Here is a 23,338-nt window from a genome sequence, read left to right on the forward strand (position 1 = left end):
CCCCTTGTCACCACACACCAGTGCCTGGTCAGGTACACCAAGGGAGAAGTTAGCATTGCCAATGCACGTCTTTTGGAGTGTAGGAGGAAACCGGAGCACCCGGAGGAATCCCAGGCAGATACAAAGAGAACGTGCAGACTCCGCACAGACAGTCACCCAAGCCAGGAATCAAAACTGGGCCCCTGACGCTGTGAGGCAGCAGTGCTAACCATTGTGCCACCGTGCTGCCCATATCCAAGGTTCCACTGATGGCTTCCATAGGCCAATTTATTTAGGGTTTATTATAATTTGATTTTATTGAAAAAGAAGATTGACTCCCTGATTGAATCGATGGGACACTGACAAATTCAATAGCTGTTTATCTCATATCTGTATGTGGAATCACACTGTGCCAGTGAGTTGTCATATTTGTCTGCAGTGTAGTATTTTGGATCCTCCTGAAGATGTGAAAGGTGCAACTTAAATGCAAGTTATTTTAAAGTTTAACATTTGGTACTGTCCAAAACTCCTCTCTCTGCTGTTGGGCAGAGGAGTTAGCCCACTGAACATAAACTCTTCCATTAAAATAGCTGAGAGAGACATTTCACACAGGAACATTAAGTGTTTGCAGACTACAGGTTAATAAACTTGGAGTCTGAGGAGAAAGAACGGAGAAGGAACTAGCTTTAGCCATTTTTAACTTCAGACTATCCATTATAAAATTAACTAAAATTTGCTACAGTCTTGACCATCTTTCTATTTAAGAACATTGGAAGATCTTCAAAATGGTTTTCACAAAGCTTCACACTTCAAGGATTTTGTAACAAATACAACTACCTCTCATTGAAATGATCTGTTTTAGGTGAATTAGAATTGAACCTTTAGCCAAATTATATAAATTAATAATCAATCATGGTTCTGGATATCCCATATAAAACATTTCACATGACAGTCATATAGAGGAAAATTAATGATATAGTCATAAATGAAATCTAGTCTACTCCAATTTAATACTCTGATCGTGACAATAATGTTTATTGACCATGAATATAATCAGGCCTGTCTTGATACTAATTCTAGGTGTCAGCTACAATTCAACTTGAATTTGTCAAATAGTATTTGAGGGCTACACCTGATCAAATAACAAAGATGAAAGACCCATGTACTTCAGAGTCAGTAATAAATGACAGCATGTTCCAGACATTAGACACCATGCTTTAAGTAATGTAGGGCAGAGAAAAAGAGAATATCCAAATAACTGTGTTGACTTTCTGAGTGCATTTCTTCTTAGCCCAGACATACACTTGTATCTGTTACACTTGCAACAAACATGTTCCTTGACAAAAACTAGTAGATCTCTGATTAATCTGAATCCATAAATCATGTCATGGGCCTAACCAGTCTCCAAAATCTTTGCAGTTTAATGGCTCTGAAAACCACAAGGATAAAGATGTCAAGACGAAAGCCTGATACTCACTGTCAGATACAGGTTGTGGATGATTCTCAGGTGGATGTAGCACACAAGCCACATTATAAATGACTTTGCACTAAGTCTTGCTCACCTTTGACAAAGGCCTTCCACAAAATACCACATGGTAGGTTGTTGCATGAGATTAAATCTCATGGGATCCAGGGTGAGGTAGCCAAATGGATATAAAATTGGATACAATGAATACAAATAGATACAAAATTGGCTTGATGACAGAAGATAAAGGGTGGTTGTAAAGGGTTGTTTTTCAAACTGGAAGCCTGTGACCAGCTATGTGCATGATGTGAAGATGCCAGCGTTGGACTGGGGTAAACACAATAAGATGTGCATCAGGGATCGGTGCTAGGTCCACTGTTATTTATCATTTATAGTAATGATTTGGATGAAAATTTAGCAGACATGGTTAGTAAGTTTGCATAACTCCTTGAAAGTGGAGTCAGAGGTGGATGGAATGGTGAAGGCGGCATTTGGTACACTTGGTTTCATTGGTCAGAACATTGAATACAGGAGTTGGGACGTCTTGTTGAAGTTGGGCAAGACATTGGTAAGGCTACACATGGAATACTGTGTACAGTTCTGATCAACCTATTATAGAAAGGATATTATTAAACTAGAAAGAGTGCAGAAAAGATTTACTAGGATGCTACCGGGACTTGGTGGTTTGAATTATAAGGAGAGACTAGATAGACTGGGTCTTTTTTCTCTGGAGCGTAGGAGGCTGAGGGGTGATCTTATAGCGGTCTATAAAATAATGAGGGGCATAGATCAGCCAGATAGTCAATATATTTTCCCAAAGGTGGGGGAGTCTAAAACTAGAGGGCATAGGTTTAAGGTGAGGGGAGAGAGGGTCCAAAAGGGCAAAGGGAAAAAGTCAAAGAACAAAAGAACAAAGAACAACCCAGCACGGGAAACAGGCCCTTCGGCCCAACGAGCCCGCGCCGCCGCATCGCCCTACACCTATTCTACCCTGCATGTCTACGAATGGGACCCTACTCAGTCAGATTCAGGGAAGAAATAGTGTCAATTTGGTGGAAACCAATTAGCCTAAGAGCACATCTTTGGGGTGTGGGAGGAAACTGGAGCACCCGGAGGAAACCCACGCAACCACAGGGAGAATGCGCAAACTCCCACAGACACAGGCCCAAATCCATGTATCTGCACAGCTAGCAGTGCTAGTCACTCTTGTTGCAATTGTAAAAAGTCCTCAGAGGCCGAAGTCCCTTCACCAAAATCCCTTTATTTACAAGTCTGACAATAGGATACAGAGTAGCAGTCTACACTAGGAGTTCCTGAGGAACTGACACTCCTGGTTAGGTACAAAGCAAGGGGCTCCCTGATTGGCCCATCAATTTGAACATAAGAACATAAGAAATAGGAGCAGGAGTAGGCCATCTAGCCCCTCGAGCCTGCCCCGCCATTCAATAAGATCATGGCTGATCTGTCGCTGCTCAGTTCCACTTTCCCGCCCTCTCCCCATAACCCTTAATCCCCTCTCTTTTCAAAAACCCATCAACCCGCGTCTTAAAAATATTTAGCGAGGCAGCCTCCACCACTTCAACGGGCAGAGAATTCCAGAGATTCACCACCCTTTGAGTGAAGAAGTTCCTCCTCAATTTCGTTCTAAACCGCCCCCCTTTTATCTTGAGGCTGTGCCCCCTAGTCCTACTGTCTTTTTTGAGCGGGAAGAGTCTCTCCACCTCTATCCTATCCATCCCATTCATCATCTTATACGTCTCAATGAGATCTCCCCTCATTCTTCTAAACTCTAACAAGTACAAGCCCAGTTTATTCAGCCTCTCCTCATAGCTCAACCCCCCTCAACTCCGGTATCAGCCTAGTAAACCTCCTCTGCACTCCCTCCAAGGCCAAAATATCTTTGCGCAGGTGCGGCGCCCAAAACTGCACACAGTACTCCAGCTGCGGCCTCACCAATGCCCTATACAGCTGCAGCAAGACCTCCCTACTTTTATATTCAATCCCCCTCGCTATGAAGGCCAGCATCCCATTCGTCTTCCTGACCACCTGCTGCACCTGCAAGCTGGGTTTTTGCGACTCATGCACAAGGACCCCGAGGTCCCTCTGCACCGTCGCCTGCTGCAGTTTTTCGCCCCGTAAGTAATAGTCCTTCCTACCATTCTTCCTACCAAAATGGACCACCTCACACTTGCCAACATTAAATTCCATTTGCCATTTCCTGGCCCATTCGCCCAGCCTATCTAGATCCTTCTGCAGACTCTCCACACCCTCCGCACAATTTGCCGTTCCCCCAATCTTGGTGTCATCAGCAAATTTCAACACCCTACACTCGGTTCCCTCCTCCAGATCATCTGTATAAATGGTAAAAAGCTGAGGCCCCAGCACCGACCCCTGGGGCACTCCACGAGTCACCATCCGCCAATCTGAATAGCACCCGTTGACCCCCACTCTCTGCCTCCTATTTGACAACCAATCCTCTATCCACGCTAACACCCTGCCCCCAACTCCATGTCCCCTGACCTTCTGCAATAACCTCTTGTGAGGTACTTTGTCAAACGCCTTCTGAAAATCTAGAAAGACCACATCCACCGGCTCTCCTCTATCCACCGCCCCTCCTCTATCCACCGCCCTAGACACATCCTCATAGAACTCCAGTAAATTTGTCAGAGGCCGTTAAATCAGGGAGTTCGTATTCCAACAGGCCAACCTCAATTGCTTGATTAACATTGTTACACTAAGGATCCTCCTAACTTTGAAATCTAGCATTGGGGTAATTAATTTTCAGTGTAGAATAACAGCGCTGTTCCTAACCAGGGCCAGAGTCAGACATAATAATTCTGCCTGTAACGCTTATGTGCAGGAAAATGGCATAACTTGAGCTCAGTGCTGTTGCATTCATTTCACAATCAAAGCACAAAATTCTGATAGCGAATAATACTCCATGAGACTAAACAGGAGGAAGAACAAATAGGGCAGCACAGTGGTTAACACTGCTGCCTCACAGCGCAGGGACCTGGGTTCAATTCTGGCTTTTGAGTGATGGTCTATGTGGAGTTTGCACATTCTCCACATGTCTGTGTGGGTTTCCTTCCAAATGCCAAAGGTGCGTGGATTAGGTTGAATGACCATGCTAAATTTCCCCTTAGTGTCAGGAGGATTAGGACTGTAAATATGAGGGATTATGTGGATGGGACCTTGGTGGGACTGTTGTCGGTGCAGGCTCAATGGGCCAGATGGTCTCTTTGTGCACTGTAGATTCTATGAAGCTGAGAAGGGAAACATTTTCATTTGTTACAGGTCAATCAACAGAAGTATTCCAAGAAAATACAAGATACTTGAAAAGCAATTATTTTCTGGACATTTGCTGGAAAGCCTCATCACCATTGTTTCCATTCTCTACAATAGTCATCAAATGCCAGCTGTACGTATTGAAACAACAGCCCCAGCTGTTCAAATATTTTTGCTTGTCTTTAGAACAAAGCTAATTTCAAAATGAGAAATCCTAAAACAGTAAATGGAAGCATGGGAATATTAAACTTTTCATGAAAGGATGGGTTTCTTTAATCAGTACAGAGTAGGAGAGTGGAAACAGAAATAACAATCCCATGCAGGTTACAATATGGATGGTAAAGGTTAACCAGAATGAATTACCTTGCCAGGAAACCTCCAAACTGTGGCTGAGATTTCAATTCAGTTTGAAATTTATATTCTTCTCTGCCTCACTACTTGCTTTCCTTTTTTAAGATACTCTTTAAAATCCACCTCAATGACCAAGATTTTGGTCAAATGTTCTTGTATAGTGTAATAACCCAGGAGTCAGTTGTAGAGGAACAGTGCTTTATTGTACAATAATGTGGAGCTGCCAGCATTGGACTGGAGTGGGCACAGCAGGAAGTCTCACAACACCATGTTATAGTCCAACAGGTTTATTTGGAATCATAACCTTTCGGAGCACTACTCCTTCCCCAGCTGAGTGGACACTCACCTGAGGAAGGAGCAGCGCTCCGAAAACTCACCTGAGAAGGAGCAGTGCTCCGAAAGCTCATGATTCCAAATAAACTTGTTGGACTTTAACCTGATGTTGTGAGACTTCTTACTGATTGCACAATGTAAAAGTAGTGAAACCGCAAGCCTGTAATGAACGTATGCAGATCTTAACCAGGACGTTACAGTAGTGGGCCCACTTAGGGGCTGCTTTATAAAGGACCCAGGGTATGAGTTCCACCTGATAAGATAATTACCAATCACCACAGGAACTCATATTCTAAGAGTTCCACTGGGAGGTCAATCAGGGATTCCCCATGTAAATCCCGGGGATTATCACATGTAGTGCCTTGGAATGTTTCACTATGTTAAAGATGCCTTCTAAACATACATTGTTGCTGTTCTCCACTCTACTGACTGAACTATTGCTTAGCCTCTCTATATATTTTATATATGTATTATAAAATATATTATTCATACGTTTGAAAATTTGTATTTTTTATATTTGGTTCCTCTCACAGCTGTTTGGTGGAAAGAAGGATAGTCCCATCCCTGGTCATGATCATTTCCATTCTGTTGTTAGCTCTGCAACAGATACCTGACACAGGAAAGGATTCCTCCCGCATCACTACTTGCTCTCTAAAATAATTGATCTAAAAGTGGGAAAATTGCCATAAAGTGAATGCCACTAAAAGTTATGATTTCAATTTTGTTCTGGCGGATTCTAACCTCAGCAGATCTGTCAGAATTTCTGCCTGTTGGAATTTGATAAAACCCCTGTCTAGGTGATTCTTCTCCCTTGAGCTTCAGAATGGGTGAAAGTTACTTATTGGATGAGATGACCATCTTGGCCTCATAGTCTTTTCTTGTTCTTCTTTTCATATGTTTATATCTCTCCAATATGTTTTAGTCCAAAGCTCATCTTTCCTCTTCCATTGGAAATTGCCTGTGTTTGTCCAAATCATAAGAATGGTGGTTCCACTTACCCTTTGATTTACTGTGACAGCAGCATTTTCTAAAGTTATAGAAGCTACTATTGACTTTCAGCTTATTCATTGCATTATTCATTGTGCCTTGATCCAAGGCCACCAGTATAGTTATTGATGTGGCGAATATTCCATTAAACTGGCTCTTTATGCATCTGCAAGTGTCCATTTTTGATGCTTTGATGAATCATCTGTAATTGTCTTGGGCATCCCTCAAAAGTTTCACAAGCTTGGGTGCCATATTACTTTAGTAAGTTAACACTGTATCACCAAAGCTACATTTATTCAGTCAAATTTGCTCTCAAATTACTTCATCAGCGTTCTCATCAATGTCTATCCTCAGACTCTTTTTCCATTAATTCAAGGCTTCCTAAGAGACATCCCCTCTCCAACCCTGTTTCATCTTAATGTAAAGGATCTGTTCCAGTCATCATGTGATGCCATCTATTCTATTTCTGATTATTCCACTTTATATTAATTAATTTCTCCAATACTCACCACCTCCGCAACTCCCACAGTGCAGTGACTGAATCATTACATGTTAATCTTCTCCGTGACCTTCAAGGGGGAAAGGAAATCTGTTTTTATTCTTCAAAAAAGTTTCTAACTTTGATATAAAAAGTGCTGGCAAAATTCAGCAGGTCTGGCAGCATTTTGCTTTTATTTTCTTAACTTTGATGGTTATTTACCCTTTACCCTATTGGTTTTTTTCATCTTTGTGGCTTCAATTATAATTTCAGCATCTCTTCCATTGGTGAAGCTGCCTTCAAGAAGCTTGGTTAGTGAGGAATATCCTTTATTTCCACAATATTCCTTTCTTCTAAAAGACTCAGGATTTTAAAATCTAAATACTACTTTCTGATTTGTTTCAACTTGTCATTTATGCTTTTCTCCCTTGATAGAGGCCTGTACTTTGAACCCTGGCATTTTGCTATACAATAAAACAAAATATAATTGTAATACCATAATGCACCAATTTCTTCCCAAATTTCTACCTTGGACATTTCAATGCATGCACATATGTTCCCGTAATTTCGCTATAGACAGTAGGTTGACATCAGAGGAACAGAAATGATTTCTGACTTAAGTCCCAAAATCAAGTATGAACTTTGCAATGGTTTTCACAGAAGTGCTGCTTCTTGCTAAAGCCGCAGCAGGCATTCCTGGTGTACAGTGAATCTCTGTGCTCCCAAGATTAATTGCTGTGACATATTCTACATAATTACCAACAAAGTGCTGCTGGACCCATCACCATTATGTTCTGTGGTTGATCTGTTAGACAGCTGTGGAAATTTTAACTCATGGAAACTATCGAGAAGCATCCATCTTAAATGCTGCGCTTTGTGATTTTAACCCTTTGGATAATTCCAGTTTCCCTGAGCCAGCTATATTTCTAAACATTTCTAGCACACACTCCATGAAACAGAAACTAATATCAATATTACATTGATAAAGCTATTTTGATGTCAGCTATTCTATTACCATTGCATTAATTATACACTGTGAAAATATTCCAGAAACGTACTTTGATTTGGAAATATATTTTAACATCTTCGCAAGACTTCACAAGAGTAGTTCCAGGGATGAGGAACATCAGTTACACGGACAGTTTGGCAATGTTCGGACTGTTTTTCTTGGAGAACAGTAGGCTGAGAAGAGATTTGACAAAAGTATTCAAAATCACGAGGGGTCTAGAAAGAGCTAAATTTCCTATCAGAAGGATGGAAAACAAGAGGGCACAGAGTTAAGATAATTGGCAAAAAGAATCAGTGGGGATGTGAGGGGAAACTTGGATGCACAGTGAGTGGTAGTGTGATGGAGGTAGATTCAATCGAGGCATTCAAGGGGGAATCGGATATTATCTGAAAAGGAGGAATGTTCAGGGCTAAGGGAAGAAATTGGGGAAGTGACACCAAGTCAATTATTCATTTGAAGGGCTGCTGCTGTTGCAACAGGCTGAATGGCCTCCATCTGTGCTATAACAGTTCTGTGATTCTGTCCACACCTCTTTCCCCAACTTCCTGTCCTTCCTTCCCTTTCACTGCTCTCTTTCTTTCCTCAGATTTATTTTCATTCTCCTCCTTTCTTTAATAAGTGAATAATTGAAATTAAATGTCTCCTATCTATTATATCTTTCGACGAACAAGGTGAGAAGCAACGTCAGGCTCCTACTTGTGAGATTCACATCCTGACACTTTTTTTTTGACTACAAGATTAATTTAACTTCCCGAAAAAAATAAATCCTGTTTTTCTGTTCGTTCAACACTTAGGCCGGAATTTTACTGGCACACCCACCCCGATTCCAGTGGTGGGCGAGGCTCGGAGAACCCCATTCTCAGGCGGGATCATACAAAACACGGGCTGGTAAAATTCCACCCTTAGAACTTTTTCATAAAGTTCTGCCCGATGTCTATACTATACTAGTGACTTATAAAGTATTGCTGCAAGTGCTGCAAAAGTAGTGATGTCAGTGTAGTGACCTTCCACACACACCTGATGAAGGAACACCGTTTCCGAAAGCTTGTGAGATTACTATCAAATAAACTAGTTGGACTCTAACCTGGTGTTATGAGACTTCTTACTGTGTTTACCCCAGTCCAACACCGGCATCTCTGCATCAAAGTAGTGATGTAACAGCTTACAGCAAACATCCTGTGGCAGACAACAGAGAATGGAAGATTGATATATGAAATTTGAATTAGATACAAAGAAAGCACTGACATTTAGACAGTAATGTTCACACCCTCAGAACATCCTGAAGGCCTTTACAAACACTGAGGTGCTTTTGAAATATTTCATTATCAATTTGGGGTGGGATTTTCCAGCTGCGCTTGCCTCAAGACTGGAAAATCCTGCTCGAGGTCAACGGACCTTTGCATGGCCCATGTCGTGCCCGCTACAATTCCCTGGGTGGGTGGGACAGGAAAATTCTGCCCAACAAGGTTCCATAAACAGAAATTAGATCACAAAAACATTTTTTTTAAGCAATGTCAGTGGGGCGATAAATACTGGCCAAGATATTGGGGAGAACTCCCATATTTTCTTCTAAATACTGACGGAAGATCTTTTCCCGCCAATGAAAGAAAATTGAGGGCAGACAAGACCTCAATTTAAGTGACTCATCAGAAAGGAAGTACCTCCAATGGTGCAGCACTCCCTCAATGCTGTATTGCAGTGCCAGCCTTGGTTATGTACTCACATATCTGTGGTAGGACTTGATGCTACAATCTTCTGACTCAGGCCATAGAGTTATCACTAATTCTGAAATATGTGAAAGCATTCTGAGGAATGGTGAAGGGCTGATTTACAAAAGAATGAATCAATTTTCTCAATCAATTTTTTCCCTAAGCAATTCAAAGATTAGTGGCCAAGGTAGCAATGATCTTGTGCGAAGAAAGAACCACAGCAAAAGTGACCGTTTATTCACTTTTCCTCAACTCGCTGGTAGGTACTTAGAATACAATTACACTTTATCAGTTTTGTTGACTGTAAGCATTCCTTTGGCTTAATTTGGCAAAAGTCTCTGTTTAAAGGGACGAAGGCTGGAAACAATTGCCTGACTCACTGAAAAGCTTGACATTATTTCCTGAAATATTATACAGATAGGAACCAGGTCGATGGGTTAGTATGTTGCCAATTCTGAGGTAAAGCCCGCCTGAGAATTATGACTTTAGTTTTTCGATACAAAAGGTTAATGAACACAGTGTTGAGTGACGTAAATCCATTGTCCCAAACAGAATGTCCAAATAACTTTAATCGTGCAGCCACAGTAACGCTGATTACAGGCGATGACGGTGACAGTAGCAGTAGGTTTTGTTGGTAGGACTATTGGATTTTATATCAATAACATAAACTCTGAAATCATGCTTTTGCCAAAGGGAGAATTATCTTTAAGAAATAACCTTCTACACATGGATGGGATCATTTGAAAGATGGGAAAACAGGAATGTCAAATGTGTAGATTAATTGTAAAAGTCAGAAATAAAAGCTCCTAATTTTCAAATGCCTGTTTGAGGATTATATTGGGTGTGAACAGATAGCAGAATCAGCGAGACCAAAGCACCGTGGAAACAATTCTAGCTGACAGTGCCTGGATTTGTTCAATGACAAGCGGCAGGTACAATCTCAATATACCTAATGAATATCCTATCAGTGTCACCAGGACAGTTAACTTTGTTAGGTGGACAGCCAGATTGTTAGATTGCTGAGGCTGCAGATCATAAAGTACAATTGCAAGTGATCAGAGCTACCATCAGGCCACAGCAAACCTGAGAGGTTACGGCGATGATGTGTTTCACACCAACTCCATGTACAATCTTTCGTTAGAATGTGAAGAGTGTAGTATATTGCAAGCAGATGGAGCAAATGTTTAATTGGAGGTCACTGTCACAAGCTTGTCCAGTTAACCAAAAGCAGATTTGGCACCTTATTTGAGTAGAGGAAAATTGTACTGACAAGGTAACAGCAGGGGAACGAAATCTGCGGAGAGGCAAACAGAATTTTTTAATTTGTATTGATAGCTCGAGAAGATTGTAAAGCTGTACTTTAGCCTGTTCTTTAGTTCTCTTACTACACTGAATGTTAAGATTTTATTTAGTCTGAGATGACCACATGACAATTTTTTCAATATGTTTTCAGTGTCAGTGCCTTTTATAAATATCTATCATATTCCCAATTTGTACATGTTTTGGCCTGAATTTCCAGAGTGGCAGGGGTTCGGAAGCAGGGAACACATTCCTCCTCCTCCTCCCACAACACCCCTAACTCCAGCAGCCTTGATGCCATATTAGATTGACTGGAATCCCTCCAGCCTATTGGTCAGAAGAGGTAGTGCAGGAAGCTGCCTGGCACTAAGTCCTGGCAATCAGAGGACAGTTAAGTGGCAGGGGTCCCAGGGAAGGGAGTGTAAAGAATGTCTGAGGGATCATGAGGGAGACAATTGGCTTTTGGAAGATAGACTGGAGGTGGGGAGGGGAGTGAGATCCAGAGGTCACTAGTCCTTAAGGGGAAGGTATTACCAGTCAAAGGCGGTTTATGCGAAGGGCCCTCACCCTTTCCAGCCTAAGATCAAACTTACTTTATTTCTGTTCCTCTGCCCACACCCACACTTTCCCAATGAGCTGTCACCTGCCTGCCAGCCTAAAAACTGAGGCTGGATGCAGAAGGGGTCTTAAGTGGTCAGTAATTTGGCCAATAAAGAGTCTTAATTGGGGCAAGAGCAAGCTTCTTGTCTGAGGCCAGGCCTTCTCCAGCACTCAAAGAGCTGTGAACGTAGCCCAGCCCATCACACAAACCAGCCTTCCATCCATTGACTGTGTCTATACTTCTCATCACCTCGAGAAAGCAGCCAGCACAATCAAGGGCCTTTCACACCCCAGGCACACTCTCTTCCAGCTTTTTCCGTCAGGAAAAAGATACTAAAGTCTGAGAACACATACCAATAGACTCAAGAACAGCTTCTTCCCTGCTGCCATTTTGAATGGACCTACCATATATTAAAGTGATCTTTCTCTACACCCTAGCTATGAATGTAACATTATATTGTGCACCCTTTCCTTTCCTCCTCCCCTATGTACTCTATGAAAAGTATGTTTTCTCTGTATAGTGCGTGAGAAACAATTCTCCCAGCCTGCTGCGCTGATTTTGTAGTGCAGTGGGCCAGGAGACTTGAGTGAACGCCATTAAGCGGGGGGCCCACTTGGTTCCATAACTTCCCGACATGTGCAGTAGCTGGATTTCCGGCAACATCAGCGCCACACCAGAAATTGGTGCTGAGCTGCATAATTTATGCAAATGTTCATTTGAATACAACTTTAATATCATTAGCAGGCCTGGTACTGAAATTTCCAGGCTCACTAGCCTTGCCCCCCCACCCCTCGCTAGAAGTGGTTCACTCCAGCGGGGTTTAGTATAACTCCCCACTTTCAGGGAGATGGAGGCCACTGGAGTGAAGGTTGGGGGGGGTGGGGTGGGCAATCGCAGCCCCCAGAGGGTTGGGCACCAGGTAGGGTGCCCTCTGGGGATTGCCACCTTTTGGCAGTGCAAGCCTGGGCCTCCTGGCACAGCCCAAGGGACAAAGTGACAAAGTGACAAAGCCAAAGGGGCATCTTGGCATTGCCCACTGGGCATTAATCAGTGCCAATGGGGTGGGCCTAATGGGGCGGGGCCTTTGGGGGGAGGCGGTCGGTGAGAGTGAGGGGAGTCAGCCCACTGGGGAGGGTCAGGGCTGCAAGGCGGGGCATCGGGAGTGTTGTGGGTGGTCGGGGCTGCCGGTGGAGAGAAGGTGGGATTTGGAGTGGGGGGGGGGAAAAATCAGGAGATTGGGCTGCAGGGAGGAACGTGAAGGCGGGCTAGAAGTGATGAGGGGAAGGGGGACTGAGTGTGGTCTGGAGGTCAGCAATCGGGCTGTGGGGGCTCGGAGGGTCAGTGATGCAGGGTCGCAGGGCTGGCCAGCAACCGGAAAGTCGGCAGCGTGGGGCTACTGCGCACGCGCCAATCTCAGTGCTGACAGATCAGTGCATTGTCCAGTGGCCTGCTCAGCACTATGCTGCTGGTCTCTCCAGTGGCAATAGGTCCTGCCCAATGATTTTCCGCACAGTTCATGCTAGCGCACTCTGCAGTGCATGGAGTGTGGGAGATTCATTTTGAAACTCCCACTGAAAAAACAGTGGGACTTATCCAGTTTTTATGTAAATTCAACACTCAGAATTTTTTGGGAGAATCGTGCCCCCCCCCCCGCCCCCGGTGTGAAATTCTGCCATTTTCAAGCATTTCTGTTACAATAATCCTTTTCAAATTTGCTTCTGTCCACCGTGTGCTGACTGTCTGCCACCAGTAGGTGGTGCTGAGATAATTAGAATTGCTCCATCGCATTGAACACTCTATTCTAGTGATGAATGTGCACCGTCTGGCAGATTGCCATTGTGTAAAGAAAATGTACAACAGTTACAGGAGGGTTTGTTTGACATTGGCTTTACAATTTTGTTTATAAGTACATTGTTAAAATTTTAAACAGAAATAAGCAGGCTACACCACAGAATGTTGCTGTCCAGTGCAGGATTCTTGCTGTTCAGGTTGGTCAGGTTTTGGGAGGGGAACTCAGCATTTGCCCTCTCCACAATTTGCCGATGATATTTTTCTCAAGGATCTGTGGATTTTCTGTATCCATCCTGTTTGGGGTGGTGAAAAATCCATTGACTTTGTTTCATTAAGTCATCAGTCATGGAGCAGTTCATTTTGAAGACCACATGAAGAAACCTGCATTGTTTTGCATGAAATGCAAACATCCCCTAGGGTGGCACAGTGGTTAGCGCTGTTGCCTCACAGCACCAGAGACCTGGGTTCAAGTCCCAGTTTGGGTCACTGTCTGTATGGAGTTTGCATATTCTCCCCATGTCTGCATGGGTAGATTTTGATTTATTATTGTCACATGTATTAACGTACAGTGAAAAATATTGTTTCTTGCACGCTATATAGACAAAGCATACCTTTCATAGAGAAGGAAAGGAGAGAGCGCACAATGTAGTGTTACAATCATAGATAGGTTGTAGAGAAGGATCAACTTAATGCACGATAAGTTCGTTCAAAAGTCTGACAGCAGCAAGGAAGAAGCTGTTCTTGTGTTGGCTGGTACGTGACATCAGACTTTTGTATCATTTTCCCAGAGGAAGAAAGTGGAAGAGAGAATGTCCTGAAGCCAATGACAATCTCCTTCGTTTTGTTGACATTGAGGGACAGATTATTGTTGCCGCACCAGCTCACCAGATTCTCTGTCTCATTTCTGTACTCTGTCTTACCGTTGTTTGAGATCCGACCCACTGCGGTGGTGTCATCAGCAAACTTGAAAATCGAATTGGAGTGGAATTTGGTCACACAGTCACAGGTGTATAAGGAGTATAATAGGTGGCTGAGGACACAGCCTTGTGGGGCACTGGTGTTGAGGATGATTATGGAGGAGCTGTTGTTGCCTATCCTTACTGAGTGTGGTCTGTGAGTTAGAAAGTTCAGGATCCAGTCGCAGTGGACGGTGCCAAGGCCCAGGCCACAGAGTTTGGAGCTGCGTTTCACGGGAATAATAGTGCTGAAGGCTGAGCTGTAGTCAATAAATATGAGTCTGACATAGGTGTCCTTGTTATCTAGGTGTTCCAGGGTTGAGTGCAGGGCCAGGGAAATGGCGTCTGCTGTTGAGTGCAGGGCCTACGGCAGTAGGCAAACGGTAGTGGATCCAGGTAGTCCGGGAGGCTGGAATTGATTCGTGCCATGACTAACTTTTCAAAGCACTTCATAATGATGAATGTCAGAGCCACCAGCCGACAGTCATTAAGACACACTGCTTGGTTTTTCTTAGGTACTTGGGATGATGGTCATCTTCTTGAAGCAGATAGGGACCTCAGATCGTTGTGGAGAGAGGTTGAAGATGTCTGCGAATGTCCCTGCCAGTGATCTGCACAGGACCTGAGCACTTGTCCGAGTACCCCATCCGGCCCAGTCGCTTTCCAAGGGTTGACCTTCGAGACAGTTGCTCTGACATCTGCAATTGTGACCCAGATACAGGTTCATCCAGGGCCTCCTGGAGGAGGGCATGCTCTCGCTGTCCTCTTGCTCTAAAGAATGCATTGAGCTCATCAGGGAGGGGTGCGCTGGAGCCAGCGATTTTACACGTCGATTTTACATGGTTTCCTCCAGGTGCTCCGGTTTCTTCCCACAATCCAAAGATGTGCGGGCTAGGTGGATCAGGGGACTGACTAGAATAAATGCATGGGATTGTGGGATACAGCCTGGGTGGGATTGTGGTCGGTGCAGACTCAATGGGCCGAATGGCATCCTTCGGCACTGTAGGACTCTATGTCCATGAAATGGTATCTCTCACTTCACTCTGTTGGTCTGCTGGATTTAAAATGATGCCAGTAATCCCCTGCCAGCCTCATTGATCCCAATGACTCAACTGATGCGTCTTATATAGAAAAATTACATTATTGTCTGGCTACCTATTGTGAAATAATTCCACCTTGATCCAAGCTTTTTTTAAAATAATACCCACCTGTCTATCTCAGTGCCACAACTGAAATCATGAAGTGTGAAAAGGTGAACCACAAAATGTGGTTTTATTAATGGATCATGAATGAGGGAGAAATTGTATATTCCTTATTTTCACTTAAAAATTAGTTTATTCAATTGTAAATTGCATCAAACATCTAAGTTAATGATAGACAGAAGAAAAATAAAGGCTAGAATGCTGTGCATACTTCCATCTTTTCCATGGTTAACAGGGGTTGTTAGTCTCCATAATTGTGGCCAGTCTGGTTATACAAGTATTCAAGGAATGAGCTCCCTTGTTTTGTTTATCCAAAGGATATGGGCGTTGCTGGCTGGCCAGTGTTTATTGCCCATCCCTAGTTGCCCAAGGGCCGTTGAGAGTCAACCACATTGCTGGAGTCACTTGCAGGCTAAACCAGGTCAGGACTGAAGATTTTCTTCCTCAAAAGGACTTTAGTGAACCAAATGAGTTTGTCCAACAATTGACAATGGTCATCAATTGATTCTTAATTCAAGATTTTGTTTATTGAATTCAAATTCCACTACCTGCCATGGCAGGATTCGAACCCAGGTCCTCAGAACATTAGCTGAGTTTCTGAATTAATTGTCCAGTGGTAATATCACTAGGCCATTACCTTCCCTGCTTCTCCTAACGATACCTATCCTGTCGGCTGGCTGAATCTGCATGTTAACATATCTTACACCAACTGGGGACTCAGAGAGCCTCCAATACTCTCCACCTTAGATTGTATGCTGAGATGCACTCTTATTATGAAGATTATATGAAGTTGTCCACTATTATTCTACCCCGTACAATCCATTGAATTAGAAGAGATGATGTAGACATTAATGCCAAGTCAAAATGTATCAAGAGGTATATTAACATCATTTTGTTAGATTGTGGTTTTGTGGAAGAGGAGCTAAAGTTGCAGAATTTGGTCTTATTTTGACTAGATGTTCCATTCAGATGAACATCAGAAATTTATAGAATCATAGAATCCCTACAGCGCAGAAGGAGGCCATTCAGCCCATTGAGTATGTACTGACACCACCCACTCTGGCCCTATCCCCGTAACACACATATTTACTCTGCTAATTCCCCTGACACCAAGCAGCAATTTCGCATTGGCCAATCAGCCTAACACACACATCTTTGAATTGTGGGAGGAAACCAGAGCACCGGAGGAAACCCACACAGACACAGGAAGAATGTGCAAACTTCACACAGACCATCACCTGAAGCTGGAATTGAACACGTTGCTAACACTGTACCACCATGCCACACTATGTTGGCCTTTATAGCGAGAGAGTTTGACTGTAGGAATAGGGATGGTTTCCTGGCATCCCAGACATACTCTCCTCCACCTTATTTAGAAAGCAAATGAATCATTTGTGGATTCTGAAGGACTAGGCCAAATGTGGATTCCACCTCTTAAACTATTAGTACAGTGCTGGGTAGTTATGTTCTGTCCTTGCAAAGGGAAACATGAATATTACAACTCATCTGGATCTTATGGCTAGTGCTAAGTTGGAGGAAGGACTATATCAGAGTGGCATTTAAAAAGCAGTGCTGTTTGATGTTCCCTATCTCAGATGACCAATGGGACACTGAATATATACTAAAATGTTAGACTGGCTAAAAGATTATGTGCAATTGAGGGACATTAGATTTAGATTTGTTATGGAATGGGGCAAAGAGCAATAAAATATAAATATTCAACTGGAGAAAGGCTAATATCAATAAATTAAAAAGGCACCTAGTCCAGTTGGTATTGACTTAAAGAGTGGCAAGTAAAGCAACTAATGGACAATGGGAGACCTTCAAAGAGGAGATTGTTTGGGAAAAGACTCGGCAGATTCCCTTGAGAGGAGAGGAAGGATGTTTGAAGGTAGAACTCCCATGATGGCTGATGATGTAGAGATTAAAATGAGACTGAAGAAAAGAAGGTTTCTGTTCCATATCAGGCTCATAAAGAATAGATACCACACAGAATATAGAGGTGAAATGAGAAAGGAAATAGGGGGGGTAAGTGATTATGAAAATAGATTTGTGGCTAAAAAAAAACTGAAGGTCTTCAGTGAATATATAGGAAGGCAGTCAAAGGAAGGGTCATGCAGACCCAAAATGCTAACTCTCTTTCCCTCACCACAGCTGCTATCAGACCCGCTGTATTTTCTTCCAGCGTTTTCTGTTTTTATTTCAGATTTCCAGTACCTGCAGTATTTTACTTTCATTATTCAGAAAGGATGGGGTTGATTAGGGATTATAAAAGGAGATCTTTTAGAAGCAGAGGGGAAGACAATACCTTGCACCTGTCTTCAGTCAACAAAAGAATGCCGCCAATGTTGTAGCAAAGAAAGAAGGTGTGGAGTTGGAAAATTAGATAAAGAGGATGCGTTTAAAAGGTTGGAGGCACTCAAGGTGGAAAGGTCACTCAGTTCAGATGCAAGCCATGCCAGGTAACTAGAGGATTGCACACATTTGGAACTCATTGCACGTGAACAACCCATGCAGACATGTGGTGGACATGCAAACTTCACACAGACAGTCACCCAAGGCTGGAATCAAACTGAGGTCCCTGGCATTGCGAGGCTAAGCAGTATGCCATTGTGCAGCCCATGCGATAATCTTCAACTCCGATTTCCCACCTTCTCCCCATAAGCCTTGATTCCTTCACTGATTAAAAATCTGTCTATCTCAACCTCTGAATTCTTCCTCATGGCTACCTCTGCCAATTTAGTTTTCGTAATCCACATGAATATTAAATTCACCCATGTTTGAAGTTTTGCATTTTTAACAAGGCAACAGGGGGGCACCTCCACAGGCCATGAAGTACCCATAAAGAATGGCCATCCCCAGAGCCTACTGTAAGGCCATCAAGTTGCACAGTGGTAAGCAATGCTGCCTCACAATGCCAGGGACCTGGGTTCAATTCCTGGCTTGGGTCACTGTCTGTGTGGAGTCTGCATGTTCTCCCTATGTCTACCTGGGTTTCTTCTGGGTGCTCTGGTTTCCTCCCCCCAGTCTGAAAGACATGCTGCTTAGAAGCATTGGGCATGCTAAATTCTCCCTCAGTGTACCTGAACAGGTGCCAGAGTGTGGCAACTAGGGGATTTTCACAATAACTTCTTTGCAATGTTAATGTCAGCATAGTTGTGACACACATAAATAAACTTAAACTTAGTTAAATCCTTGTTCAAAAAAAAGGGAAGCTGTAAACATGGTAATTACAAGTTCATTATCTAATATTAAAGGTAGGGAAATCTTTGGAGGCAACAAGCCAAGAAAGGATTAATTGTCACTCGGAAAAATATAAACCAGCACAGACTTGTTTAAAGATAAATTGTCTTTCATTAATTGATTGAAGTTTTGATGAAGTAACAGAGGAGGTTGATGAAGGTGCGTGGTTGATGTTGTGTACATAGTGTTATGATCCCAGTTATGTTGATGCTGGACATGTCAGTTCCCTGAATGCAACATGGCTCAATAGATCTTAGCATTTTTTTTAGAAACATGGAGGTAAGTTACTGAACAAATTCTCAAGAGTCTGCTGATGAACATTTAACAAAAAGCATAAAATACTTATTAAAAGAAGAAAAAATAAACCCAATTACACCAGACATCTGAGTCTGTTCTGCCAACTAATGAGATCATAACTGATCTGATATAGAATCATAGAATCCCTACAATGCAGAAGGAGGCTATTTAGCCCATCAAGTCTGCACTTTCAACATAGCATTTACCCAGGTTCACATGCCCCACCCTATCCCTATAACCCTGTGCATTTACCCCTCTAATCCCCCTAACCTAAACATCTTGGAACATTAAGGGACAATCTAGCATGGCCAATCCACCTAACCTGCACATCTTCAGATTGTGGGAGGAAACCAGAGCACCTGGAGGAAACCTATGAGACACGGGGAGAACAGGCAAACTCCACATAGACAGTCACCCAAGGCTGGAATCGAACCAGGTTCCTGGCACTGTGAGGCTAACACAGTAAGTAGTCTTATAACGCCAGGTTAAAAGTCCAACAGGTTTATTTGGTAGCAAATGCCACTAGCTTTCGGAGCACTGCTCCTTCGTCACGTGAGTGGGAGTTCTTTTCACAAACAGGGCATATAAAGACACAAACTCAATTTACAGAATAATGATTGGAATGCGAGTTTTTCCATCTAATCAAGTCTCAAAGGTAGAACATAGAACATCACAGCACAGTGCAGGCCCTCGATGTTGTGCCGACTGGTGGAACCAATCTAATGGCCCTCTAACCTAAACTCTTCTAATGTTATCCATATGCCTATCCACTGACCATTTGAATGCCCTTAAAGTTGGTGAATCAACAACTGCTGCAGGCAGGGCATTCCACGCCCTTACTACCCTCTGAGTAAAGAATAGACAATGTGAATGGAGAGAGCATTAAGCACCGGTTAAAGAGATGTATTTTGTCTCCAGACAGGACAGTTAGTGAGATTTTGCAAGCCCAGGCAAGTCGCAGGGATTACAGACAGTGTGACATGAACCCAATCCTCATTTGTGTGGAACTTGGCTATCAGTCTCTGCTTAGCGACACCGCGCTGTCATGGGTCACGAAAGATCAGAGGCCGAATGCCCGTGACTGCTGAAGTGTTTGCCAACAGGAAGAGGACAGTCTTGCCTGGTGATTGTTGAGCGTAAGGGTATATTTTTCAAGTTTGTGGTTGGTAGCACAGGGCCAAAAGAGGCAAAGTTCAAAATGTGGCTTAAATCCATGTCACACAAACTTCTATAACTTTTAAGATTGATCTGTAGAGACTTTGCCAAAAGGTGCTAATGCTTCATTGAAATAGCACATGGAATTTAAATAAAGTACGATTTCCTATTGGCTTAGGAGGAGATTGTCCATCTGTTGTCGTCTAAAGAGAGGTACCATGGATAATGGAATTCTGAAGGAATGAGGTGATTTTCAGCTATTTATGATCTTGCAATATGTGTTTGTTAATTCTTGTTGGTATTTTTGGTCTAACATTTTTGAGAATGTTTTTCTCCTAATGGTATCTTTCTGTGGAGCCAAAATTAGATGAACTGACTACAACTTCACCAGAAAGTGAACTATAATTGGAGCGTTGACAAGGATTCAGCAGAGCAGAAAGAACTTAAAACAACAGGGGACAAGAAAGAAGCAGATCCTACAATGCAAATATTCACACCAGCTCAAGGAGAGATGAAGCACCTACACAAAGAGTCCCATGACAATTGGCAAGTCAAGATAAAATTAATGATGGGGTTTGTTTGAAACATCACGCCTACGGTATTTCAAGGTTGCAGCAGAATGGTACAAGATGAAGGAAGACATACAAAGCAAGTGCAATCTTACCTGCAGTCCCTAACTCCCCAAGCTGGCAAAAAGCGTGAAGAAGCTGAGAAGTGGTTTGACTTTGCTTAAAGTGAATGTATCACATTGAATGCTGGTGTGAAATATGAACAATGGACAATTTGTCATAGACTGTAGCACTGTTGTTTTGGAATCACATGCTCAGATCGGAAAACAAGCATCACCATCAAGGAGTTGGAAAATTTTCCCTTATTCTTCCAACATTTATATGTTGTTTAATCTATACTAGTGAAAATGTTTGCAACCAGAATGATCCTGCAAAATCCTCCTAGACTTAATAACTTTTATCATAGATTTTTAAGAAGCAGTTTTAATAATAGTTGTTTTTAAAATAAGCAGGCCGAATGTCAATCTTGAATAGCGTAAATAAAAATTAAACACTGTATTCAACATTGTACTCTGATTAGTTGGATTATTTTTGGCAAATTGTCGTGTACAGATACTTGCATCTTCTGAAGAAATTAAATTGTTTAAATAAAGCAGCAGTTAGAGTACAGAAATATGATTAAGATGATCATTAATTTTGTGCACTTTTAAATTTAATCTAAATCTTGAAAGTAGGCTATAATTTTAAATCGGTTAGCAAAGCAGAATGAAGGAATGTACAGTTAAAATATTGATTGATGCATGTAACACAGAAACTGAATAGGCCAGAACTGTTCTTTGCAAGTGAAGCCAGGAATGAGCAGAACTATTCCTCTTGCCACCCCTCTCCCTACACATATCCTGGTCTAAATTCCTGTCGAGTAAGGATTTTGGCAGATATGGCAGCTTGGTCACACGTCTTTTGATTTTCAGCGTGAATGGATTCCCCCATAAACTAGCATAGCGACCAGTAAGTTGAGGTATTTCAGGATAGTCAGCACCTTATTAGTTTCCCTGTGTGGAAATGGTGGCACAGTGGTTAGTACTGCTGCCTCACAGTACCAAGGTCCTGGGATCAATTCCAGCCTCAGGTGACTGTGTCGAGTTTACACATTCTCCCCGTGTCATTCCTCCAGATACTCCAGTTTCCTTGCAAATCCAAAGATGTGCAGGTTAGATTGATTGGCCATGCGAAATTGCCCCTCAGTGTCAGTGGGATTAGGAGGGTAAATATATGGGTTACGGGGATAGGGCTGGGTGGGATTGTTGTTGGTGCAGACTCGATGGAACAGATGGCCTCCTTTGACACTGTAGATTCTATGATTCTAAACTGTAAAAATAATCACATTTATTGAATGACCACTGATCTGACACACCCACAAATGAAGGAATTACCAAAAAGATTCTGCTCATCAATTTTACTTTAACATGAACCAACTCGACACAAATTAACAATGAAATTTCACTTTAAATCTTCAATACGACAAAGATACATCTTACAAAACCACAAGCACCTGTATCACTCCCTGCAGGCACTTCCTACATAGCTATGTGGTTGCACAATTTGTTGTTTTTCATTCATGCAGGGTACTTCAGAAATCCTATTTGAAACTGTTTTCACCCCTGACTTTCATGGCTATGACTGTCAGCAAGGCATGCTTATAAGAATCCTCTCTCCCTCAGGTCACAGCCGTCATAATGGTGTAGCTTTCCATAGTTCCTTTTCAACCAACCAAACAATAACACCCTACTTCAGAGTTTGGCCACTTCTGGGAAAACACCCAGCTCTTTAGTACGCCCAAGCTATTCACATACTTTCCAGGTGAGGCAATAATAGTCAAAGAGTTCCTGTTCTCTTATCTACCAAACAGAAAAACTGACCTCTTCTTGAGAGCGATTTGCTTCTTTTCCTCACAAGATTTCTCTATGTTCTTCTTTCAGTCTATGTCTGATTTCTCTGTGTGCTGATATACTTCACTCTCCAGCTCCTCTGCTTTCAGCTCTCCTTTGTGTCTGCAACTCCTCACTGTATCTATCAGCCATGTAGCTTTTGTCTGAATGTTCTTCCTGTTGCTACTGCTTCCAGGTCAAAAGTCACCAGGGCAGATGGACCAGAATTTCTTATTATCCAAGAAAATTACAATTGATCCCTTTACAATTGATGCAAGCTCTTAAAAATCCTTTTCTTAAAAACAATTACAGATTCCAAAGACCTTTTAAAAGAATGATAATTATTCCTTACCATAGTGCTTCTAGTTCAAAGGTCATCATAACTTGTGAAATTATCTATGAGCAGGATTCCCCTGCTGTTTATGCCAGCGGGATTCTCCCATCCTGCTGCAGTGAACGGAGATTTGGCTGAGCACCTACATCGCTGGCAAAGCCACACTTATTGCTCATCCCTAATTGTCCTTGAACCTCATTTCAGAGGGCAGTTAAGAGTCAACCACATTGCTGGGGGCCTGGAGTTTACATGGACCAAATCAGAATGGCTCTGAACCAAATGTGTTTTTACAACAATTGACAATAGTTTCACAGTCACCATTAGACTTTTAATTCCAAATTTTTATTGAATTCAAGTTTTGACATCTGCCATGGTGGGATTTGAGACTGTGTCCCCAGAGCACCACCCTGAGTCACTGGATTAT

The 23,338-nt window shown here is 42.5% G+C and overlaps 1 long non-coding RNA gene across 1 annotated transcript in view; it reads right to left on the bottom strand.

Annotated features, from left to right (window-relative positions):
* Window positions 1-22,731, bottom strand: part of LOC145341492 (uncharacterized) — a 37,176-nt gene extending 14,445 nt beyond the window's left edge. Inside the window, exons 1-2 of the long non-coding RNA XR_013886373.1 lie at window positions 22,572-22,731; window positions 6,913-6,972 (exon numbers count right to left, since the gene is read on the bottom strand). This is a non-coding gene — a long non-coding RNA (uncharacterized LOC145341492). The remainder of the gene's footprint in view (window positions 1-6,912; window positions 6,973-22,571) is intronic.
* Window positions 22,732-23,338: the final 607 nt, after the last annotated feature.

Source organism: Carcharhinus amblyrhynchos, chromosome 3, assembly GCF_965287045.1.
Source record: "Carcharhinus amblyrhynchos chromosome 3, sCarAmb.v2.hapA, whole genome shotgun sequence".
NCBI classification, from domain to species: Eukaryota; Metazoa; Chordata; class Chondrichthyes; order Carcharhiniformes; family Carcharhinidae; genus Carcharhinus; species Carcharhinus amblyrhynchos.